Genomic DNA, 8,565 nt, shown 5'->3' with positions numbered 1-8,565 from the left:
GCTCCACTGACATGCTCCCACACAGTGACAGCTCCACTGACATGATCCCACACAGTGACAGCTCAATAATTTTTGACAAATGTTCCCACACTGTGACAGCTCCACTGACGTGATCCCACACTGTGACACCTCCACTGACGTCATTCCACACTGTGACAGCTCCACTGACGTGATCCCACACTGTGATAGCTCCACTGACACTATCCCATACTGTGACAGCTCCACTGACGTCATCCCACAATGTGACAGCTCCACTGACATGCTCCCACACAGTGACAGCTCCACTGACATGATCCCACACAGTGACAGCTCAATAATTTTTGACAAATGTTCCCACACTGTGACAGGTCCACTGACGTGATCCCACACTGTGACAGCTCCACTGACGTCATCCCACACTGTGACAGCAGTGGACTGGGAGAAGAGACATGGAGTGAGGCCGGGGGAGGGGGTTGTGTGAGGTAGGGGGTGGGGGAGGTGGGGGTACGTTGACAGTCGTTGCAAGGAAGTTGTTGAAACCCGCGGGGAAAGTACTGAACATTAATGCTCGAATGCTGATTTTGCCGAAGAGTCTGGCATGCATGTTTTCAAATGAAAAAGGCTGCGAAGAAGTTGGCAAAACGAAAGGCCCACTTAAAAACCAGGAAAGGCAAAAAGGACAGATGAGGTGTCAACTGAAAATGTTTTAAAAAAGAAAAAAAAAGAAAAAAAAAGAAGAAAAAAAAAGGAGATGAAGATGAATCATGCGCCTTTGGCCTCAGAGCTATATATTCCCAAAACGCCACACCCCTCCCCCCTCCATTCCCCCACCCCTCTCAGCCTGTGAGTTGCCTGACCGTGACAGTTGGCGAGGAGAGAGAGGAGAAATAAAACGGGCCATCAATTTGTGCAGTCCCTCCTTGCTCCCCCTTTCTCTCCCGCCTCTCCGTCTACCGCGTCTGTCTGTCTGTCTGTATGTCTATCCACATCTGTCTGTGTTGGTGTTGTCTGTCTGTGTAGGTGTTGTCTGTGTCGTCTGTCTGTGTAGGTGTTGTCTGTCTGTATAGGTGTTGCTGTCTCGTCTGATTGTGTAGGTGTTGCCGGTGTCGTGTGTCTGTGTAGGTGTTGTCTGTGTAGGTGTTGTCTGTGTCGTCTGTCTGTGTGGGTGTTGTCTGTCTGTGTAGGTGTTGTCTGTGTCGTCTGTGTAGCTGTTGTCTGTGTAGGTGTTGTCTGTCTGTGTAGGTGTTGTCTGTGTCGTCTATGTAGGTGTTGTCTGTGTACGTGTTGTCTGTCTGTGTAGGTGTTGTCTGTGTCGTCTGTGTAGGTGTTGTCTGTGTGTGTAGGTGCTGTCTGTCTGTGTAGGTATTGTCTGTGTCGTCTATGTAGGTGTTGTCTGTGTATGTGTTGTCTGTCTGTGTAGGTGTGTCTGTGTCGTCTGTGTAGGTGTTGTCTGTGTGTGTAGGTGCTGTCTGTCTGTGTAGGTATTGTCTGTGTCGTCTGTGTGGGTGTTGTCTGTCTGTGTAGGTGTTGTCTGTGTCGTCTGTGTAGCTGTTGTCTGTGTAGGTGTTGTCTGTCTGTGTAGGTGTTGTCTGTGTCGTCTGTTTGTGTAGGTGTTGTCTGTCTGTGTAGGTGTTGTCTGTGTCCTCTGTCTGTGTAGGTGTTGTCTGTGTCGTCTGTCTGTGCACAAGTCTGTGTCGTCTGTGTGTGTGTGTGTGTGTGTGTGTGTGTGTGTTGTTTGTGTTGTCTGTGCATGTGTTGTAGGTGTCGTCTGTCTGTGTGCGTCGTTGTCTGTTGTCTGTCACTGCATTGTTCGTTGTCTGTGTTCTATAAACATAAGTACGCATGAACAATACACATGGATGCAGAAACACACCTGCAACAGTTTAAAGATGAATACATGGGGCTACATAAATATGTTTGCGTCTCCATCCCACTGGCATACAGGCACACACAAAGACATACGCCCCCCCAGGACCCCCCTCCTCCCCCCCCCCCCACACAGAGATACATGCACACACACACACACACACACACACACACACACACACACACACACACCTGTCACACCACCTTGAAATCCAGTCAATCCTACAACTTCAGTCCTCTTGTTTCCAGGAAATGTTGCTGTCACTGTGATCTTCTCTGCGATCCTCACTGTGATTGGACAGTCCTCTGTTTTCAACGTGTTTCTGTCACCTCACAACTGAAGCACACAGTATCGACACTGTACGACTGACACTGTCACCTCACACACCTCATTAACACTGTAGGACTGACACTGTCACCTCACACACATTAACACTGTGGGACTGACACTGTCACCTCATACACCTCATAAACAATGTAGAATTGACACTGTCACCTCACACACCTCATTAACACTGTAGGGCTGACACTGTCACCTCACACACCTCATTAACACTGTAGGACTGACACTGTCACCTCACACACCTCATTAACACTGTAGGACTGACACTGTCACCTCACACACACCTCATTAACACTGTAGGACTGACACTGTCACCTCACACACCTCATTAACACTGTAGGACTGACACTGTCACCTCACACACCTCATTAACACTGTAGGACTGACACTGTCACCTCACACACCTCATTAACACTGTAGGATTGACACTGTCACCTCACACGCGTCATTTACACTGTAGGACTGACACTGTCACCTCACACACCTCATTAACACTGTAGGACTGACACTGTCACCTCACACACACCTCATTAACACTGTAGGACTGACACTGTCACCTCACACACCTCATTTACACTGTAGGACTGACACTGTCACCTCACACACCTCATTAACACTGTAGGATTGACACTGTCACCTCACACACCTCATTAACACTGTAGGACTGACACTGTCACCTCACACAGACCTCATTAACACTGTAGGACTGACACTGTCACTTCAAACACCTCATTAACACTGTAGGACTGACACTGTCACCTCACACACCTCATTAACACTGTAGGATTGACACTGTCACCTCACACACCTCATTTACACTGTAGGATTGACACTGTCACCTCACACACATTGACACTGTAGGACTGACACTGTCACCTCACACACCTCATTTACAATGTAGGATTGACACTGTCACCTCACACACCTCATTTACACTGTAGGACTGACACTGTCACCTCACACACATCATTAACACTGTAGGACTGACACTGTTACCTCACACACACACACCTCATTAGCACCGTAGGACTGACACTGTCACCTCACACACCTCATTAACACTATAGGACTGACACTGTCACCTCACACACATCATTAACACTGTAGGACTGACACTGTCACCTCACACACCTAATTAACACTGTAGGACTGACACTGTCACCTCACACACCTCATTAACACTGTAGGACTGACACTGTCACCTCACACACCTCATTAACACTGTAGGACTGACACTGTCACCTCACACACATCATTAACACTGTAGGACTGACACTGTCACCTCACACACCTCATTTACACTGTAGGACTGAAACTGTCATCTCACACACACCTCATTGACACTGTAGGACTGACATTGTCACCTCACACACCTCATTAACACTGTAGGATTGACACTATCACCTCACACACCTTATTAACACTGTAGGACTGACACTGTCACCTCACACACCTCATTAACACTGTAGGACTGACACTGTCACCTCACACACACCTCATTAACACTGTAGGACTGACACTGTCACCTCACACACCTCATTTACACTGTAGGACTGACACTGTCACCTCACACACCTCATTTACACTGTAGGGCTGACGCTGTAATCACACACCTCATTTACACTGTAGGATTGACACTGTCACCTCACACACTTCATTAACACTGTAGGACTGACACTGTCACCTCACAGACCTTATTAACACTGTAGGACTGACATTGTCACCTCACACACCTCATTTACACTGTAGGGCTGACGCTGTAATCACACACCTCATTTACACTGTAGGATTGACACTGTCACCTCACACACTTCATTAACACTGTAGGACTGACACTGTCACCTCACAGACCTTATTAACACTGTAGGACTGACATTGTCACCTCACACACCTCATTTACACTGTAGGACTGACACTGTCACCTCACACACCTCATTAACACTGTAGGATTGACACTGTCACCTCACACAAACCTCATTAACACTGTAGGACTGACAATGTCACCTCACACACCTAATTAACACTGTAGGACTGACACTGTCACCTCACACACCTCATAAAGACTGTAGGATTGACACTGTCACCTCACACACCTCATTAACACTGTAGGACTGACACTGTCACCTCACACACACCTCATTAACACTGTAGGACGGACACTGTCATCTCACACACCTCATTAACACTGTAGGACTGACATTGTCACCTCACACACCTCATTTACACTGTAGGACTGACACTGTCACTTCAAACACCTCATTAACACTGTAGGATTGACACTGTCACCTCACACACACATAATTAACACTGTAGGACTGACACTGTCACCTCAAACACCTCATTAACACTGTAGGACTGACACTGTCACCTCACACACCTCATTAACACTGTAGGACTGACACTGTCACCTCACACACATCATTAACACTGTAGGACTGACACTGTCACCTCACTCACCTCATTAACACTGTAGGACTGACACTGTCACCTCACACACACACCTCATTAACACTGTAGGACTGACACTGTCACCTCACACACACATAATTAACACTGTAGGACTGACACTGTCACCTCAAACACCTCATTAACACTGTAGGATTGACACTGTCACCTCACACACACCTCATTAACACTGTAGGATTGACACTGTCACCTCACACACATCATTAACACTGTAGGACTGACACTGTCACCTCACACACATCATTAACACTGTAGGACTGACACTGTCACCTCACTCACCTCATTAACACTGTAGGACTGACACTGTCACCTCACACACACACACCTCATTAACACTGTAGGACTGACACTGTCACCTCACACACACCTCATTAACACTGTAGGACTGACGCTGTCACCTCACACACCTCATTAACACTGTAGGACTGACACTGTCACCTCACACACACAACTCATTAACACTGTAGGACTGACACTGTCACCTCACACACACCTCATTAACACTGTAGGATTGACACTGTCACCTCACACACCTCATTAACACTGTAGGACTGACACTGTCACCTCACACACCTCATTAACACTGTAGGACTGACACTGTCACCTCACACACATCGCATCAACACTGACAATGGGGCAAGCAGAAGGGAGAGATTCGTTTTTAAAGCGTACTTTATTCAGACACACAAAGAGGTATGTCGTGGAGAGTCTGGGGAGGGGGGTAGGTGGGGAGGAGAGGGTATGGGGACCGGAGGGCTGCATAATTTAGCACAGACATTTTCATATCTTGCCGTGACGCCTTCTGTATTTGATTTTAAACCACGGGGTCTTTTGTTTTTTTTGTTCACGAAATGAAAGAACAATGGCGGCTGGGAGAGTAAAAGATTAAACAGCATTAAAGAGCAGTAATTCTCTCCATTTACAAAGTATACAACTTCAGGTCAATGCTGCTTTAGCTGCCGATTCAGCTAGCACACATGCAAATAAAACACACATTGGAACAAACCCAGACAGTTCACCTAGAAAGGAGGCAGTCTTTTGAAATATGTACACAGCAGCAGTAACAGAAAAAAAAAAAAAAATGTAGCCTACAAACACAAATCAACTTTTAATCAAACTGGCATAGCCTTTTAATTCCGAATATGCAACGCAGAATATACGGACAAAACATAACAAGCACATGTTTGCCTCGGTGGATTTTTGACTCGAAATGTGTTCACGGATGTGGATGAAGGGGAGCAGGAAGGGGAGGTGGGGGAGTGGGGGGGGAGGTGTTGGGGGGGGGGGGGGGGGGGGGGGGGGGGGCGACAGATAAACACTGTTCATGCTTGTCACATGACCAACTTCTTTCTCTCTCACTTTCTCTTTGCTACCGCTCTCCTCCCCCCCCCCCCTCTCTCTCTTGTTTACATTACTTGCACATGTACTACCTCCATAATATTCCTTGTGACCCCTGTGTTCTTTGTAATAAGACATACTCCACTCTCTCCCTCTGCCGTGTAAACAAACCGAAAGGAAATCGGCGAAAGTGAGATCAATTGTCGGGGTTTACTGAATTGTGATCACGCTGTTCAGACGAAATTGGTGTCCCTGCGGAAGGGGAAAAGAGGATAGAGATAGGGAGGGGGTGTAACCTGGAGTGAGGGCGAGAAGGTGCAAGCTTCAGTTTGTTTTTTTCTCTTTCCCTTTCGGACCTTTAAAACGGGACACAGACCCGGAAGTTCTAAATGGGGAGATAAAGGTTGGGGAGGTGAGTGGGGGTGCGTGGGGCTGGCAGGGGTTGTCGGATTGATTGGTGAGAAAAAACAACAACACACCTCTCTCTCATAATCTGTCATGATGATCATCATCATTGTCGATGTCATCATCATCCTCGGCACAACTATCGATTACAACCACCAATGACTGGATACCAGCTGTTGTGGCCCGTGTTAATACCCATCACATACTTTTTAACGAAAGCAACCCCTGTCGATCGGTATTTCATTGTTTCACGGCCACAATAGGCCTACAGATCTATCACATTTCAAACTTTGCCTGATTTCATAAAGATTTGCTGGATCAGATGACCACTCCCGACAAATCCAGCACTTTCATCAATATTGTGATCGGCAGATCGGATACGTTCTCGGTCCCACATTATGTAGATCCTGATCATAGTTTCAATCTTCCCCGATCAGCTTCGTCAAAACACGAAGCAAACACTCCACACACAAACAAAAAAACAAATAAAACCCCCCCACCGATTTTCGGTATTCTATTTCATCATCTGTACTACATAATAAACAGCATCTTCTAAAATCAAAGGAATTGTTCGCACATCTAAACCTATTCCTGTCTTTTCCATGACTTCACAGCTCATATACTTTATATAACAAACATTATCGGGAATGCAGGATTTACATCTGTTTCATCTCTCTCTCTCTCTGAATGTCTGTGTCTGTGTGCATGCACATGAACTTGTGTGTGATGCTGATTAGCTGTTGAAGAAAACTCATTGTTATTTATCCTGTATATGCCATCAAAGTGTAGCTTTGAGCGTGATATCAATCTGATGAAGAAGAGGACCAGAACCATGCTGCTCGTCTTGTCTTTCGTTCCTCTGAATTGGATCACGTCTCTCCTCTCCTTCATGCTTCACACTGGCTCCCAGTACAAGAAAGAATTATTTACAAAGTTGCCTCTCTTTGTTTCAAGTCCATTGAGGCTTCTGGTCCACAATATCTGATTTCATTCATCCTTACACACCGCTCTTCTTCTGACATCCGCTTGCTCAGGATCCCCCCCTGCTCGAACCAAAACGTATGGCCAACGCAGTTTTTCATACCAAGCCCCATTGTTTGGAATCAACTTCCTCAGCCTCTCCGTCACTCATTCGCTGCAATCTTTCAAATCTAGTCTGAACACCCACCTTTTCCCCTCCTGATTAATTCTCAACAGCTCATCCCTTTCCAGTGTGAACTAAAATGACTAATAGTGAGTGAGTGAGTTTTGATAGTTTCAGAATTTGTTGGTTGCATTTTTGATTGTGAACTATTTATGATTGTGTGCTATGACTTGCGTGTGTGCTCGTGTGTGTGTGTGTGTGTGTGTGTGTGTGTGTGTGTGTGTGTGTGTGTGTGTGTGTGTGTGTGGATGAATAATGAAAATTTTTTTAACAATGTTTGGTATCATGTATTCAAGTTTTCCTCTTTTTTAAATTAAAAAATATATATATTTAACGTATGTGTTATATTTGTGAACGCCAAGGGCTTATTTTCAAGATAGGCGTAAATGCTCATAATAATAATAATGATAAAGAGGAAACTTAGACCTTGCAGAAATGTACATCCTACATGCATACATATATATGTCAACATGGTAAGCCTGCAAATCTATGTATTTTCCCATTCTGGCATGGCACACTCACAGTGACCAACAGGAAATCCTCCCCAAACATAAAAAAATAACCAAAATTATCAGACGGAAAGAACAATAAATCTGGGAGAGGAAAGTATTAAATAACAATAATATGCCTACCTCTCTCCATTTAACAGGTACACAACTTCAAGTTAATACTGCTTATATTGGTAATTCAGCTAAAACACGGCTAAAAAAAAAAAAAAAAAAAAAAGCTGCAAAGGAACAAACACAGACACTCTCCGAGAGGTATTTCTCTTTATTGCTGTTGAAGCATAATTATCATAGTGATTAACATCTCCATTACCTAGGAATACGGAACTGGAATTATTTTGAACTTTTGAAATTTATTTACCATACTTCTGTTCAACCACCAAGCTCCAGATTACTTTTGCATGTAGTACCAATGACGACTGCTTTTAAAAACTCGTGATGCGTCGGTGTAGAAGAACGTTCTGATTTATTGTTTCTTAAAAAAATAGAAAGATAAATAAAAATTACTGCTGCCATTG

The 8,565-nt window shown here is 45.0% G+C and overlaps 1 long non-coding RNA gene across 5 annotated transcripts in view; it reads right to left on the bottom strand.

Moving 5' to 3' along the window:
* Positions 1 to 5,315, bottom strand: part of LOC143284582 (uncharacterized) — a 16,942-nt gene extending 11,627 nt beyond the window's left edge. The window contains exons 1-2 of one of the 5 annotated variants that reach the window (XR_013055569.1): positions 5,228 to 5,315; positions 2,050 to 2,182 (exon numbers count right to left, since the gene is read on the bottom strand). This is a non-coding gene — a long non-coding RNA (uncharacterized LOC143284582). Of the gene's footprint in view, positions 1 to 2,037; positions 2,183 to 2,233; positions 2,282 to 2,592; positions 2,615 to 5,227 lie in introns of those variants that run through there. The other 4 variants (XR_013055570.1, XR_013055571.1, XR_013055568.1 and 1 more) reach the window with 4 other exon arrangements.
* Positions 5,316 to 8,565: the final 3,250 nt, after the last annotated feature.

The sequence above is a fragment of the Babylonia areolata genome, chromosome 8 (assembly GCF_041734735.1).
Source record: "Babylonia areolata isolate BAREFJ2019XMU chromosome 8, ASM4173473v1, whole genome shotgun sequence".
Lineage (NCBI taxonomy): Eukaryota > Metazoa > Mollusca > Gastropoda > Neogastropoda > Buccinidae > Babylonia > Babylonia areolata.
The sequence above is the reverse complement of the archived record's forward strand: the minus strand, read 5'-3'. Positions and strand labels throughout refer to the sequence as shown.